The sequence below is a fragment of the Phyllobates terribilis genome, unplaced genomic scaffold (assembly GCF_046119375.1).
Source record: "Phyllobates terribilis strain yellow unplaced genomic scaffold, ASM4611937v1 Scaffold_4__5_contigs__length_816908805, whole genome shotgun sequence".
NCBI classification, from domain to species: Eukaryota; Metazoa; Chordata; class Amphibia; order Anura; family Dendrobatidae; genus Phyllobates; species Phyllobates terribilis.
In genome coordinates, this window is record NW_027362764.1 from 691444725 (window position 1) to 691460757 (window position 16033).

General features: G+C 54.5%; 9 non-coding genes across 9 annotated transcripts; all 9 read left to right on the forward strand.

Moving 5' to 3' along the window:
- Positions 1–1049: 1049 nt before the first annotated feature.
- Positions 1050–1168, forward strand: LOC141267488 (5S ribosomal RNA). Its single transcript, XR_012321309.1, has one exon. It is a non-coding gene; the product is annotated as a 5S ribosomal RNA (ribosomal RNA).
- Positions 1169–2870: 1702 nt separating this feature from the next.
- Positions 2871–2988, forward strand: LOC141266888 (5S ribosomal RNA). Its single transcript, XR_012320908.1, has one exon. It is a non-coding gene; the product is annotated as a 5S ribosomal RNA (ribosomal RNA).
- A 1707-nt stretch (positions 2989–4695) lies between these two features.
- Positions 4696–4814, forward strand: LOC141267759 (5S ribosomal RNA). The gene has a single exon (XR_012321336.1). It is a non-coding gene; the product is annotated as a 5S ribosomal RNA (ribosomal RNA).
- Positions 4815–6520: 1706 nt separating this feature from the next.
- On the forward strand, positions 6521–6639 carry LOC141268872 (5S ribosomal RNA). Its single transcript, XR_012321451.1, has one exon. It is a non-coding gene; the product is annotated as a 5S ribosomal RNA (ribosomal RNA).
- Positions 6640–8345: 1706 nt separating this feature from the next.
- Positions 8346–8464, forward strand: LOC141268111 (5S ribosomal RNA). The gene has a single exon (XR_012321372.1). It is a non-coding gene; the product is annotated as a 5S ribosomal RNA (ribosomal RNA).
- A 1706-nt stretch (positions 8465–10170) lies between these two features.
- On the forward strand, positions 10171–10289 carry LOC141268123 (5S ribosomal RNA). The gene has a single exon (XR_012321373.1). It is a non-coding gene; the product is annotated as a 5S ribosomal RNA (ribosomal RNA).
- A 1706-nt stretch (positions 10290–11995) lies between these two features.
- Positions 11996–12114, forward strand: LOC141268135 (5S ribosomal RNA). Its single transcript, XR_012321374.1, has one exon. It is a non-coding gene; the product is annotated as a 5S ribosomal RNA (ribosomal RNA).
- Positions 12115–13820: 1706 nt separating this feature from the next.
- Positions 13821–13939, forward strand: LOC141267874 (5S ribosomal RNA). The gene has a single exon (XR_012321349.1). It is a non-coding gene; the product is annotated as a 5S ribosomal RNA (ribosomal RNA).
- Positions 13940–15645: 1706 nt separating this feature from the next.
- Positions 15646–15764, forward strand: LOC141268580 (5S ribosomal RNA). The gene has a single exon (XR_012321420.1). It is a non-coding gene; the product is annotated as a 5S ribosomal RNA (ribosomal RNA).
- The last annotated feature ends 269 nt before the right edge of the window (positions 15765–16033 follow it).

A 16033-nucleotide genomic window follows, 5' to 3' on the forward strand; every position in this document is an offset into this window, starting at 1 on the left:
GTCTACTGGCCATACCACCGTGGATACGTCCGATCTCGGAAGCAAAGCAGAGATGGGTTCGGAAATACTTGGTTGGGACACCTCCTGAGAACACCAGGTATTGTAGACAATTTTGATGACGTTTTGCCATCTTGCCCAGCTCGGCTAGCATTGAGTGGCGCCTTGCTGGACACCGACCTTACGTAAAGTAGAGGCTGGAAGTCCCAAGCATCCCAAGCCCCCCAAGACCTCTAAGATAAGGACGCAACCCCGCCGCCTCTACCAGGCCTCACACCGAGCTCCTTGCCACGGCTAGGAGTGCTTATTGACCCCGCAGCCGGCCGTATGCAAATGATGGCGTTAAAAGCATCTCGCGCTGTGAAGGGGCCAGGCTTTCAGCAGCTGCCCAGGGGATGGTTTTAGAGGGCGACCGCCTAACGAGGGCCAGCAGAAGTAACGTCTTCTTCTTCAAAGAATCTTGTGTAACTAACCCAATCAGACAGCTGCCCAGGAGCTAACCTCAGTGCTAGGAAGGAGCGGGAGGGAATTGAGGGGGTGGTTCCTGCTAAGGCCCTGAAATAATAATAAGACAGGCAGGAGAGTCTGACGCATGGTGGCGGAAAAGCTGCAGGTGCAAATAGGGAATGTGGTCTCGTGCGAGCAACTTGTGCATGCTCGCTGTGTGTGAGTGTGCGCTTCCTAGGTACGGCGCGCTGCAGACAGTCAAAAGGGTTGCTCCCTTTCATTAAAAGTTAATCCCCGGCTGCAGGCTATTAGAAAGCAACTAACCGCGCTCTACTCACCCTACCCAGGTCTACCGGTGAGTCTCGCCGCTGCTCCCGGCCTGTGGCATTGGCCGCGACGCTGACGTTCCGTCGACAGCGCGGCAGCCGATCAGTGAGCTCAGCGGCTCTGAGCGGGGCGTTCTGTCTACAAGACCTTTTTAAGGAGCCAGCAAAAAAGTGAAGAGAAAGGAAAGCACAAAAGCACCTTGTCTTACTAAGCACAGGAAAGGGCAGCCGGCAACCGGACGTCAAAGTGGAAAAGCAGCAAGTGAGAGGCCTGTCTCTGCCTACGGCCACACCACCCTGAACACGCCCGATCTCGTCTGATCTTGGAAGCTAAGCAGGGTTGGGCCTGGTTAGTACTTGGATGGGAGACCGCCTGGGAATACCAGGTGCTGTAGGCTTTTGCCTTTTCTTACTTCCACCAGCAGGGTCACTCTCCTCTATGCCTTTTTTCCATTCCTTTTTTCACAAGCGCACACATGCTCCTTTCTTCTTTTCATTTGCTTTTCTCTCTTGCGCTATTTAATCCTTGCAAAATACCAGCATCCTTCTCATCACCGTGGGCCTCCAGCATTGTTGCTTATTTACTTTTAATACTAGGCTTCTTTTCACCAGGACCAGCGACTCCCGCATGACTGGAGGCAACCACCGCTGACCTGGAGGCAACCACCGGTAACCTGAGGCCAGTTTACAGCACAACCCAAGCAAAACACCTTTGCAGGCCACACGACCCCCCCGAAGAGCAGCTCAAATTCACTCGCAACCATCTCACCCTCTTCCTTCATTCACTCCTGGGCGTTTCGCTCCACCCCAAGTTGCGGGTCCAGCTTGCTCTTTCTGTCACATCCCCGCGATGAACGGTTTAGCCTGCAGGAGACCCTGCGCCGAGCCATTTTTAAACACATCTGATGCGGCAGGTGTTTCATTGCTCAACAAACAACACCTATAGGGAAGGCACAGCCTATGCATCGGTCCTTCGGAGACCGCCCCAGAACGGCCAGAGTTCTCGTCCCCACGCGAGCCTGAGGAAGGCTGGCCGGGCGATGGGCCAAGCAGCGTCTACTGGCCATACCATCTTGGATACGTCCGATCTCGGAAGCAAAGCAGAGATGGGTTCGGAAATACTTGGTTGGGACACCTCCTGAGAACACCAGGTATTGTAGACAATTTTGATGACGTTTTGCCATCTTGCCCAGCTCGGCTAGCATTGAGTGGCGCCTTGCTGGACACCGACCTTACGTAAAGTAGAGGCTGGAAGTCCCAAGCATCCCAAGCCCCCCAAGACCTCTAAGATAAGGACGCAACCCCGCCGCCTCTACCAGACCTCACACCGAGCTCCTTGCCACGGCTAGGAGTGCTTATTGACCCCGCAGCCGGCCGTATGCAAATGATGGCGTTAAAAGCATCTCGCGCTGTGAAGGGGCCAGGCTTTCAGCAGCTGCCCAGGGGATGGTTTTAGAGGGCGACCGCCTAACGAGGGCCAGCAGAAGTAACGTCTTCTTCTTCAAAGAATCTTGTGTAACTAACCCAATCAGACAGCTGCCCAGGAGCTAACCTCAGTGCTAGGAAGGAGCGGGAGGGAATTGAGGGGGTGGTTCCTGCTAAGGCCCTGAAATAATAATAAGACAGGCAGGAGAGTCTGACGCATGGTGGCGGAAAAGCTGCAGGTGCAAATAGGGAATGTGGTCTCGTGCGAGCAACTTGTGCATGCTCGCTGTGTGTGAGTGTGCGCTTCCTAGGTACGGCGCTGCAGACAGTCAAAAGGGTTGCTCCCTTTCATTAAAAGTTAATCCCCGGCTGCAGGCTATTAGAAAGCAACTAACCGCGCTCTACTCACCCTACCCAGGTCTACCGGTGAGTCTCGCCGCTGCTCCCGGCCTGTGGCATTGGCCGCGACGCTGACGTTCCGTCGACAGCGCGGCAGCCGATCAGTGAGCTCAGCGGCTCTGAGCGGGGCGTTCTGTCTACAAGACCTTTTAAGGAGCCAGCAAAAAAGTGAAGAGAAAAGAAAGCACAAAAGCACCTTGTCTTACTAAGCACTGGAAAGGGCAGCCGGCAACCGGACGTCAAAGTGGAACAGCAGCAAGTGAGATGCCTGTCTCTGCCTACGGCCACCACCCTGAACACGCCCCGATCTCGTCTGATCTCGGAAGCTAAGCAGGGTCAGGCCTGGTTAGTACTTGGATGGGAGACCGCCTGGGAATACCAGGTGCTGTAGGCTTTTGCCTTTTCTTACTTCCACCAGCAGGGGTCACTCTCCTCTATGCCTTTTTTCCATTCCTTTTTTCACAAGCGCACACATGCTCCTTTCTTCTTTTCATTTGCTTTCTCTCTTGCGCTATTTAATCCTTGCAAAATACCAGCATCCCTTCTCATCACCGTGGGCCTCCAGCATTGTTGCTTATTTACTTTTAATACTAGGCTTCTTTTCACCAGGACCAGCGACTCCCGCATGACTGGAGGCAACCACCGCTGACCTGGAGGCAACCACCGGTAACCTGGAGGCCAGTTTACAGCACAACCCAAGCAAAACACCTTTGCAGGCCACACGACCCCCCCGAAGAGCAGCTCAAATTCACTCGCAACCATCTCACCCTCTTCCTTCATTCACTCCTGGGCGTTTCGCTCCACCCCAAGTTGCGGGTCCAGCTTGCTCTTTCTGTCACATCCCCGCGATGAACGGTTTAGCCTGCAGGAGACCCTGCGCCGAGCCATTTTTAAACACATCTGATGCGGCAGGTGTTTCATTGCTCAACAAACAACACCTATAGGGACGGCACAGCCTATGCATCGGTCCTTCGGAGACCGCCCCAGAACGGCCAGAGTTCTCGTCCCCACGCGAGCCTGAGGAAGGCTGGCCAGGCGATGGGCCAAGCAGCGTCTACTGGCCATACCACCGTGGATACGTCCGATCTCGGAAGCAAAGCAGAGATGGGTTCGGAAATACTTGGTTGGGACACCTCCTGAGAACACCAGGTATTGTAGACAATTTTGATGACGTTTTGCCATCTTGCCCAGCTCGGCTAGCATTGAGTGGCGCCTTGCTGGACACCGACCTTACGTAAAGTAGAGGCTGGAAGTCCCAAGCATCCCAAGCCCCCCAAGACCTCTAAGATAAGGACGCAACCCCGCCGCCTCTACCAGGCCTCACACCGAGCTCCTTGCCACGGCTAGGAGTGCTTATTGACCCCGCAGCCGGCCGTATGCAAATGATGGCGTTAAAAGCATCTCGCGCTGTGAAGGGGCCAGGCTTTCAGCAGCTGCCCAGGGGATGGTTTTAGAGGGCGACCGCCTAACGAGGGCCAGCAGAAGTAACGTCTTCTTCTTCAAAGAATCTTGTGTAACTAACCCAATCAGACAGCTGCCCAGGAGCTAACCTCAGTGCTAGGAAGGAGCGGGAGGGAATTGAGGGGGTGGTTCCTGCTAAGGCCCTGAAATAATAATAAGACAGGCAGGAGAGTCTGACGCATGGTGGCGGAAAAGCTGCAGGTGCAAATAGGGAATGTGGTCTCGTGCGAGCAACTTGTGCATGCTCGCTGTGTGTGAGTGTGCGCTTCCTAGGTACGGCGCGCTGCAGACAGTCAAAAGGGTTGCTCCCTTTCATTAAAAGTTAATCCCCGGCTGCAGGCTATTAGAAAGCAACTAACCGCGCTCTACTCACCCTACCCAGGTCTACCGGTGAGTCTCGCCGCTGCTCCCGGCCTGTGGCATTGGCCGCGACGCTGACGTTCCGTCGACAGCGCGGCAGCCGATCAGTGAGCTCAGCGGCTCTGAGCGGGGCGTTCTGTCTACAAGACCTTTTTAAGGAGCCAGCAAAAAAGTGAAGAGAAAGGAAAGCACAAAAGCACCTTGTCTTACTAAGCACTGGAAAGGGCAGCCGGCAACCGGACGTCAAAGTGGAAAAGCAGCAAGTGAGAGGCCTGTCTCTGCCTACGGCCACACCACCCTGAACACGCCCGATCTCGTCTGATCTCGGAAGCTAAGCAGGGTTGGGCCTGGTTAGTACTTGGATGGGAGACCGCCTGGGAATACCAGGTGCTGTAGGCTTTTGCCTTTTCTTACTTCCACCAGCAGGGGTCACTCTCCTCTATGCCTTTTTTCCATTCCTTTTTTCACAAGCGCACACATGCTCCTTTCTTCTTTTCATTTGCTTTCTCTCTTGCGCTATTTAATCCTTGCAAAATACCAGCATCCTTCTCATCACCGTGGGCCTCCAGCATTGTTGCTTATTTACTTTTAATACTAGGCTTCTTTTCACCAGGACCAGCGACTCCCGCATGACTGGAGGCAACCACCGCTGACCTGGAGGCAACCACCGGTAACCTGGAGGCCAGTTTACAGCACAACCCAAGCAAAACACCTTTGCAGGCCACACGACCCCCCCGAAGAGCAGCTCAAATTCACTCGCAACCATCTCACCCTCTTCCTTCATTCACTCCTGGGCGTTTCGCTCCACCCCAAGTTGCGGGTCCAGCTTGCTCTTTCTGTCACATCCCCGCGATGAACGGTTTAGCCTGCAGGAGACCCTGCGCCGAGCCATTTTTAAACACATCTGATGCGGCAGGTGTTTCATTGCTCAACAAACAACACCTATGGGGACGGCACAGCCTATGCATCGGTCCTTTGGAGACCGCCCCAGAACGGCCAGAGTTCTCGTCCCCACGCGAGCCTGAGGAAGGCTGGCCGGGCGATGGGCCAAGCAGCGTCTACTGGCCATACCACCTTGGATATGTCCGATCTCGGAAGCAAAGCAGAGATGGGTTCGGAAATACTTGGTTGGGACACCTCCTGAGAACACCAGGTATTGTAGACAATTTTGATGACGTTTTGCCATCTTGCCCAGCTCGGCTAGCATTGAGTGGCGCCTTGCTGGACACCGACCTTACGTAAAGTAGAGGCTGGAAGTCCCAAGCATCCCAAGCCCCCCAAGACCTCTAAGATAAGGACGCAACCCCGCCGCCTCTACCAGACCTCACACCGAGCTCCTTGCCACGGCTAGGAGTGCTTATTGACCCCGCAGCCGGCCGTATGCAAATGATGGCGTTAAAAGCATCTCGCGCTGTGAAGGGGCCAGGCTTTCAGCAGCTGCCCAGGGGATGGTTTTAGAGGGCGACCGCCTAACGAGGGCCAGCAGAAGTAACGTCTTCTTCTTCAAAGAATCTTGTGTAACTAACCCAATCAGACAGCTGCCCAGGAGCTAACCTCAGTGCTAGGAAGGAGCGGGAGGGAATTGAGGGGGTGGTTCCTGCTAAGGCCCTGAAATAATAATAAGACAGGCAGGAGAGTCTGACGCATGGTGGCGGAAAAGCTGCAGGTGCAAATAGGGAATGTGGTCTCGTGCGAGCAACTTGTGCATGCTCGCTGTGTGTGAGTGTGCGCTTCCTAGGTACGGCGCGCTGCAGACAGTCAAAAGGGTTGCTCCCTTTCATTAAAAGTTAATCCCCGGCTGCAGGCTATTAGAAAGCAACTAACCGCGCTCTACTCACCCTACCCAGGTCTACCGGTGAGTCTCGCCGCTGCTCCCGGCCTGTGGCATTGGCCGCGACGCTGACGTTCCGTCGACAGCGCGGCAGCCGATCAGTGAGCTCAGCGGCTCTGAGCGGGGCGTTCTGTCTACAAGACCTTTTTAAGGAGCCAGCAAAAAAGTGAAGAGAAAAGAAAGCACAAAAGCACCTTGTCTTACTAAGCACTGGAAAGGGCAGCCGGCAACCGGACGTCAAAGTGGAACAGCAGCAAGTGAGATGCCTGTCTCTGCCTACGGCCACACCACCCTGAACACGCCCGATCTCGTCTGATCTCGGAAGCTAAGCAGGGTCAGGCCTGGTTAGTACTTGGATGGGAGACCGCCTGGGAATACCAGGTGCTGTAGGCTTTTGCCTTTTCTTACTTCCACCAGCAGGGGTCACTCTCCTCTATGCCTTTTTTCCATTCCTTTTTTCACAAGCGCACACATGCTCCTTTCTTCTTTTCATTTGCTTTCTCTCTTGCGCTATTTAATCCTTGCAAAATACCAGCATCCTTCTCATCACCGTGGGCCTCCAGCATTGTTGCTTATTTACTTTTAATACTAGGCTTCTTTTCACCAGGACCAGCGACTCCCGCATGACTGGAGGCAACCACCGCTGACCTGGAGGCAACCACCGGTAACCTGGAGGCCAGTTTACAGCACAACCCAAGCAAAACACCTTTGCAGGCCACACGACCCCCCCGAAGAGCAGCTCAAATTCACTCGCAACCATCTCACCCTCTTCCTTCATTCACTCCTGGGCGTTTCGCTCCACCCCAAGTTGCGGGTCCAGCTTGCTCTTTCTGTCACATCCCCGCGATGAACGGTTTAGCCTGCAGGAGACCCTGCGCCGAGCCATTTTTAAACACATCTGATGCGGCAGGTGTTTCATTGCTCAACAAACAACACCTATAGGGACGGCACAGCCTATGCATCGGTCCTTCGGAGACCGCCCCAGAACGGCCAGAGTTCTCGTCCCCACGCGAGCCTGAGGAAGGCTGGCCAGGCGATGGGCCAAGCAGCGTCTACTGGCCATACCACCGTGGATACGTCCGATCTCGGAAGCAAAGCAGAGATGGGTTCGGAAATACTTGGTTGGGACACCTCCTGAGAACACCAGGTATTGTAGACAATTTTGATGACGTTTTGCCATCTTGCCCAGCTCGGCTAGCATTGAGTGGCGCCTTGCAGGACACCGACCTTACGTAAAGTAGAGGCTGGAAGTCCCAAGCATCCCAAGCCCCCCAAGACCTCTAAGATAAGGACGCAACCCCGCCGCCTCTACCAGGCCTCACACCGAGCTCCTTGCCACGGCTAGGAGTGCTTATTGACCCCGCAGCCGGCCGTATGCAAATGATGGCGTTAAAAGCATCTCGCGCTGTGAAGGGGCCAGGCTTTCAGCAGCTGCCCAGGGGATGGTTTTAGAGGGCGACCGCCTAACGAGGGCCAGCAGAAGTAACGTCTTCTTCTTCAAAGAATCTTGTGTAACTAACCCAATCAGACAGCTGCCCAGGAGCTAACCTCAGTGCTAGGAAGGAGCGGGAGGGAATTGAGGGGGTGGTTCCTGCTAAGGCCCTGAAATAATAATAAGACAGGCAGGAGAGTCTGACGCATGGTGGCGGAAAAGCTGCAGGTGCAAATAGGGAATGTGGTCTCGTGCGAGCAACTTGTGCATGCTCGCTGTGTGTGAGTGTGCGCTTCCTAGGTACGGCGCGCTGCAGACAGTCAAAAGGGTTGCTCCCTTTCATTAAAAGTTAATCCCCGGCTGCAGGCTATTAGAAAGCAACTAACCGCGCTCTACTCACCCTACCCAGGTCTACCGGTGAGTCTCGCCGCTGCTCCCGGCCTGTGGCATTGGCCGCGACGCTGACGTTCCGTCGACAGCGCGGCAGCCGATCAGTGAGCTCAGCGGCTCTGAGCGGGGCGTTCTGTCTACAAGACCTTTTTAAGGAGCCAGCAAAAAAGTGAAGAGAAAAGAAAGCACAAAAGCACCTTGTCTTACTAAGCACTGGAAAGGGCAGCCGGCAACCGGACGTCAAAGTGGAAAAGCAGCAAGTGAGAGGCCGGTCTCTGCCTACGGCCACACCACCCTGAACACGCCCGATCTCGTCTGATCTTGGAAGCTAAGCAGGGTCGGGCCTGGTTAGTACTTGGATGGGAGACCGCCTGGGAATACCAGGTGCTGTAGGCTTTTGCCTTTTCTTACTTCCACCAGCAGGGGTCACTCTCCTCTATGCCTTTTTTCCATTCCTTTTTTCACAAGCGCACACATGCTCCTTTCTTCTTTTCATTTGCTTTCTCTCTTGCGCTATTTAATCCTTGCAAAATACCAGCATCCTTCTCATCACCGTGGGCCTCCAGCATTGTTGCTTATTTACTTTTAATACTAGGCTTCTTTTCACCAGGACCAGCGACTCCCGCATGACTGGAGGCAACCACCGCTGACCTGGAGGCAACCACCGGTAACCTGGAGGCCAGTTTACAGCACAACCCAAGCAAAACACCTTTGCAGGCCACACGACCCCCCCGAAGAGCAGCTCAAATTCACTCGCAACCATCTCACCCTCTTCCTTCATTCACTCCTGGGCGTTTCGCTCCACCCCAAGTTGCGGGTCCAGCTTGCTCTTTCTGTCACATCCCCGCGATGAACGGTTTAGCCTGCAGGAGACCCTGCGCCGAGCCATTTTTAAACACATCTGATGCGGCAGGTGTTTCATTGCTCAACAAACAACACCTATGGGGACGGCACAGCCTATGCATCGGTCCTTCGGAGACCGCCCCAGAACGGCCAGAGTTCTCGTCCCCACGCGAGCCTGAGGAAGGCTGGCCGGGCGATGGGCCAAGCAGCGTCTACTGGCCATACCATCTTGGATACGTCCGATCTCGGAAGCAAAGCAGAGATGGGTTCGGAAATACTTGGTTGGGACACCTCCTGAGAACACCAGGTATTGTAGACAATTTTGATGACGTTTTGCCATCTTGCCCAGCTCGGCTAGCATTGAGTGGCGCCTTGCTGGACACCGACCTTACGTAAAGTAGAGGCTGGAAGTCCCAAGCATCCCAAGCCCCCCAAGACCTCTAAGATAAGGACGCAACCCCGCCGCCTCTACCAGACCTCACACCGAGCTCCTTGCCACGGCTAGGAGTGCTTATTGACCCCGCAGCCGGCCGTATGCAAATGATGGCGTTAAAAGCATCTCGCGCTGTGAAGGGGCCAGGCTTTCAGCAGCTGCCCAGGGGATGGTTTTAGAGGGCGACCGCCTAACGAGGGCCAGCAGAAGTAACGTCTTCTTCTTCAAAGAATCTTGTGTAACTAACCCAATCAGACAGCTGCCCAGGAGCTAACCTCAGTGCTAGGAAGGAGCGGGAGGGAATTGAGGGGGTGGTTCCTGCTAAGGCCCTGAAATAATAATAAGACAGGCAGGAGAGTCTGACGCATGGTGGCGGAAAAGCTGCAGGTGCAAATAGGGAATGTGGTCTCGTGCGAGCAACTTGTGCATGCTCGCTGTGTGTGAGTGTGCGCTTCCTAGGTACGGCGCGCTGCAGACAGTCAAAAGGGTTGCTCCCTTTCATTAAAAGTTAATCCCCGGCTGCAGGCTATTAGAAAGCAACTAACCGCGCTCTACTCACCCTACCCAGGTCTACCGGTGAGTCTCGCCGCTGCTCCCGGCCTGTGGCATTGGCCGCGACGCTGACGTTCCGTCGACAGCGCGGCAGCCGATCAGTGAGCTCAGCGGCTCTGATCGGGGCGTTCTGTCTACAAGACCTTTTTAAGGAGCCAGCAAAAAAGTGAAGAGAAAAGAAAGCACAAAAGCACCTTGTCTTACTAAGCACTGGAAAGGGCAGCCGGCAACCGGACGTCAAAGTGGAAAAGCAGCAAGTGAGAGGCCTGTCTCTGCCTACGGCCACACCACCCTGAACACGCCCGATCTCGTCTGATCTTGGAAGCTAAGCAGGGTCGGGCCTGGTTAGTACTTGGATGGGAGACCGCCTGGGAATACCAGGTGCTGTAGGCTTTTGCCTTTTCTTACTTCCACCAGCAGGGGTCACTCTCCTCTATGCCTTTTTTCCATTCCTTTTTTCACAAGCGCACACATGCTCCTTTCTTCTTTTCATTTGCTTTCTCTCTTGCGCTATTTAATCCTTGCAAAATACCAGCATCCTTCTCATCACCGTGGGCCTCCAGCATTGTTGCTTATTTACTTTTAATACTAGGCTTCTTTTCACCAGGACCAGCGACTCCCGCATGACTGGAGGCAACCACCGCTGACCTGGAGGCAACCACCGGTAACCTGGAGGCCAGTTTACAGCACAACCCAAGCAAAACACCTTTGCAGGCCACACGACCCCCCCGAAGAGCAGCTCAAATTCACTCGCAACCATCTCACCCTCTTCCTTCATTCACTCCTGGGCGTTTCGCTCCACCCCAAGTTGCGGGTCCAGCTTGCTCTTTCTGTCACATCCCCGCGATGAACGGTTTAGCCTGCAGGAGACCCTGCGCCGAGCCATTTTTAAACACATCTGATGCGGCAGGTGTTTCATTGCTCAACAAACAACACCTATGGGGACGGCACAGCCTATGCATCGGTCCTTCGGAGACCGCCCCAGAACGGCCAGAGTTCTCGTCCCCACGCGAGCCTGAGGAAGGCTGGCCGGGCGATGGGCCAAGCAGCGTCTACTGGCCATACCATCTTGGATACGTCCGATCTCGGAAGCAAAGCAGAGATGGGTTCGGAAATACTTGGTTGGGACACCTCCTGAGAACACCAGGTATTGTAGACAATTTTGATGACGTTTTGCCATCTTGCCCAGCTCGGCTAGCATTGAGTGGCGCCTTGCTGGACACCGACCTTACGTAAAGTAGAGGCTGGAAGTCCCAAGCATCCCAAGCCCCCCAAGACCTCTAAGATAAGGACGCAACCCCGCCGCCTCTACCAGACCTCACACCGAGCTCCTTGCCACGGCTAGGAGTGCTTATTGACCCCGCAGCCGGCCGTATGCAAATGATGGCGTTAAAAGCATCTCGCGCTGTGAAGGGGCCAGGCTTTCAGCAGCTGCCCAGGGGATGGTTTTAGAGGGCGACCGCCTAACGAGGGCCAGCAGAAGTAACGTCTTCTTCTTCAAAGAATCTTGTGTAACTAACCCAATCAGACAGCTGCCCAGGAGCTAACCTCAGTGCTAGGAAGGAGCGGGAGGGAATTGAGGGGGTGGTTCCTGCTAAGGCCCTGAAATAATAATAAGACAGGCAGGAGAGTCTGACGCATGGTGGCGGAAAAGCTGCAGGTGCAAATAGGGAATGTGGTCTCGTGCGAGCAACTTGTGCATGCTCGCTGTGTGTGAGTGTGCGCTTCCTAGGTACGGCGCGCTGCAGACAGTCAAAAGGGTTGCTCCCTTTCATTAAAAGTTAATCCCCGGCTGCAGGCTATTAGAAAGCAACTAACCGCGCTCTACTCACCCTACCCAGGTCTACCGGTGAGTCTCGCCGCTGCTCCCGGCCTGTGGCATTGGCCGCGACGCTGACGTTCCGTCGACAGCGCGGCAGCCGATCAGTGAGCTCAGCGGCTCTGAGCGGGGCGTTCTGTCTACAAGACCTTTTTAAGGAGCCAGCAAAAAAGTGAAGAGAAAAGAAAGCACAAAAGCACCTTGTCTTACTAAGCACTGGAAAGGGCAGCCGGCAACCGGACGTCAAAGTGGAAAAGCAGCAAGTGAGAGGCCTGTCTCTGCCTACGGCCACACCACCCTGAACACGCCCGATCTCGTCTGATCTTGGAAGCTAAGCAGGGTCGGGCCTGGTTAGTACTTGGATGGGAGACCGCCTGGGAATACCAGGTGCTGTAGGCTTTTGCCTTTTCTTACTTCCACCAGCAGGGGTCACTCTCCTCTATGCCTTTTTTCCATTCCTTTTTTCACAAGCGCACACATGCTCCTTTCTTCTTTTCATTTGCTTTCTCTCTTGCGCTATTTAATCCTTGCAAAATACCAGCATCCTTCTCATCACCGTGGGCCTCCAGCATTGTTGCTTATTTACTTTTAATACTAGGCTTCTTTTCACCAGGACCAGCGACTCCCGCATGACTGGAGGCAACCACCGCTGACCTGGAGGCAACCACCGGTAACCTGGAGGCCAGTTTACAGCACAACCCAAGCAAAACACCTTTGCAGGCCACACGACCCCCCCGAAGAGCAGCTCAAATTCACTCGCAACCATCTCACCCTCTTCCTTCATTCACTCCTGGGCGTTTCGCTCCACCCCAAGTTGCGGGTCCAGCTTGCTCTTTCTGTCACATCCCCGCGATGAACGGTTTAGCCTGCAGGAGACCCTGTGCCGAGCCATTTTTAAACACATCTGATGCGGCAGGTGTTTCATTGCTCAACAAACAACACCTATGGGGACGGCACAGCCTATGCATCGGTCCTTCGGAGACCGCCCCAGAACGGCCAGAGTTCTCGTCCCCACGCGAGCCTGAGGAAGGCTGGCCGGGCGATGGGCCAAGCAGCGTCTACTGGCCATACCATCTTGGATACGTCCGATCTCGGAAGCAAAGCAGAGATGGGTTCGGAAATACTTGGTTGGGACACCTCCTGAGAACACCAGGTATTGTAGACAATTTTGATGACGTTTTGCCATCTTGCCCAGCTCGGCTAGCATTGAGTGGCGCCTTGCTGGACACCGACCTTACGTAAAGTAGAGGCTGGAAGTCCCAAGCATCCCAAGCCCCCCAAGACCTCTAAGATAAGGACGCAACCCCGCCGCCTCTACCAGACCTCACACCGAGCTCCTTGCCACGGCTAGGAGTGCTTATTGACCCCGCAGCCGGCCGTATGCAAATGATGGCGTTAAAAGCATCTCGCGCTGTGAAGGGGCCAGGCTTTCAGCAGCTGCCCAGGGGATGGTTTTAGAGGGCGACCGCCTAACGAGGGCCAGCAGAAGTAACGTCTTCTTCTTCAAAGAATCTTGTGTAACTAACCCAATCAGACAGCTGCCCAGGAGCTAACCTCAGTGCTAGGAAGGAGCGGGAGGGAATTGAGGGGGTGGTTCCTGCTAAGGCCCTGAAATAATAATAAGACAGGCAGGAGAGTCTGACGCATGGTGGCGGAAAAGCTGCAGGTGCAAATAGGGAATGTGGTCTCGTGCGAGCAACTTGTGCATGCTCGCTGTGTGTGAGTGTGCGCTTCCTAGGTACGGCGCGCTGCAGACAGTCAAAAGGGTTGCTCCCTTTCATTAAAAGTTAATCCCCGGCTGCAGGCTATTAGAAAGCAACTAACCGTGCTCTACTCACCCTACCCAGGTCTACCGGTGAGTCTCGCCGCTGCTCCCGGCCTGTGGCATTGGCCGCGACGCTGACGTTCCGTCGACAGCGCGGCAGCCGATCAGTGAGCTCAGCGGCTCTGAGCGGGGCGTTCTGTCTACAAGACCTTTTTAAGGAGCCAGCAAAAAAGTGAAGAGAAAAGAAAGCACAAAAGCACCTTGTCTTACTAAGCACTGGAAAGGGCAGCCGGCAACCGGACGTCAAAGTGGAAAAGCAGCAAGTGAGAGGCCTGTCTCTGCCTACGGCCACACCACCCTGAACACGCCCGATCTCGTCTGATCTCGGAAGCTAAGCAGGGTTGGGCCTGGTTAGTACTTGGATGGGAGACCGCCTGGGAATACCAGGTGCTGTAGGCTTTTGCCTTTTCTTACTTCCACCAGCAGGGGTCACTCTCCTCTATGCCTTTTTTCCATTCCTTTTTTCACAAGCGCACACATGCTCCTTTCTTCTTTTCATTTGCTTTCTCTCTTGCGCTATTTAATCCTTGCAAAATACCAGCATCCTTCTCATCACCGTGGGCCTCCAGCATTGTTGCTTATTTACTTTTAATACTAGGCTTCTTTTCACCAGGACCAGCGACTCCCGCATGACTGGAGGCAACCACCGCTGACCTGGAGGCAACCACCGGTAACCTGGAGGCCAGTTTACAGCACAACCCAAGCAAAACACCTTTGCAGGCCACACGACCCCCCCGAAGAGCAGCTCAAATTCACTCGCAACCATCTCACCCTCTTCCTTCATTCACTCCTGGGCGTTTCGCTCCACCCCAAGTTGCGGGTCCAGCTTGCTCTTTCTGTCACATCCCCGCGATGAACGGTTTAGCCTGCAGGAGACCCTGCGCCGAGCCATTTTTAAACACATCTGATGCGGCAGGTGTTTCATTGTTCAACAAACAACACCTATGGGGACGGCACAGCCTATGCATCGGTCCTTCGGAGACCGCCCCAGAACGGCCAGAGTTCTCGTCCCCACGCGAGCCTGAGGAAGGCTGGCCGGGCGATGGGCCAAGCAGCGTCTACTGGCCATACCATCTTGGATACGTCCGATCTCGGAAGCAAAGCAGAGATGGGTTCGGAAATACTTGGTTGGGACACCTCCTGAGAACACCAGGTATTGTAGACAATTTTGATGACGTTTTGCCATCTTGCCCAGCTCGGCTAGCATTGAGTGGCGCCTTGCTGGACACCGACCTTACGTAAAGTAGAGGCTGGAAGTCCCAAGCATCCCAAGCCCCCCAAGACCTCTAAGATAAGGACGCAACCCCGCCGCCTCTACCAGACCTCACACCGAGCTCCTTGCCACGGCTAGGAGTGCTTATTGACCCCGCAGCCGGCCGTATGCAAATGATGGCGTTAAAAGCATCTCGCGCTGTGAAGGGGCCAGGCTTTCAGCAGCTGCCCAGGGGATGGTTTTAGAGGGCGACCGCCTAACGAGGGCCAGCAGAAGTAACGTCTTCTTCTTCAAAGAATCTTGTGTAACTAACCCAATCAGACAGCTGCCCAGGAGCTAACCTCAGTGCTAGGAAGGAGCGGGAGGGAATTGAGGGGGTGGTTCCTGCTAAGGCCCTGAAATAATAATAAGACAGGCAGGAGAGTCTGACGCATGGTGGCGGAAAAGCTGCAGGTGCAAATAGGGAATGTGGTCTCGTGCGAGCAACTTGTGCATGCTCGCTGTGTGTGAGTGTGCGCTTCCTAGGTACGGCGCGCTGCAGACAGTCAAAAGGGTTGCTCCCTTTCATTAAAAGTTAATCCCCGGCTGCAGGCTATTAGAAAGCAACTAACCGCGCTCTACTCACCCTACCCAGGTCTACCGGTGAGTCTCGCCGCTGCTCCCGGCCTGTGGCATTGGCCGCGACGCTGACGTTCCGTCGACAGCGCGGCAGCCGATCAGTGAGCTCAGCGGCTCTGAGCGGGGCGTTCTGTCTACAAGACCTTTTTAAGGAGCCAGCAAAAAAGTGAAGAGAAAGGAAAGCACAAAAGCACCTTGTCTTACTAAGCACTGGAAAGGGCAGCCGGCAACCGGACGTCAAAGTGGAAAAGCAGCAAGTGAGAGGCCTGTCTCTGCCTACGGCCACACCACCCTGAACACGCCCGATCTTGTCTGATCTCGGAAGCTAAGCAGGGTCGGGCCTGGTTAGTACTTGGATGGGAGACCGCCTGGGAATACCAGGTGCTGTAGGCTTTTGCCTTTTCTTACTTCCACCAGCAGGGGTCACTCTCCTCTATGCCTTTTTTCCATTCCTTTTTTCACAAGCGCACACATGCTCCTTTCTTCTTTTCATTTGCTTTCTCTCTTGCGCTATTTAATCCTTGCAAAATACCAACATCCTTCTCATCACCGTGGGCCTCCAGCATTGTTGCTTATTTACTTTTAATACTAGGCTTCTTTTCACCAGGACCAGCGACTCCCGCATGACTGGAGGCAACCACCGCTGACCTGGAGGCAACCAC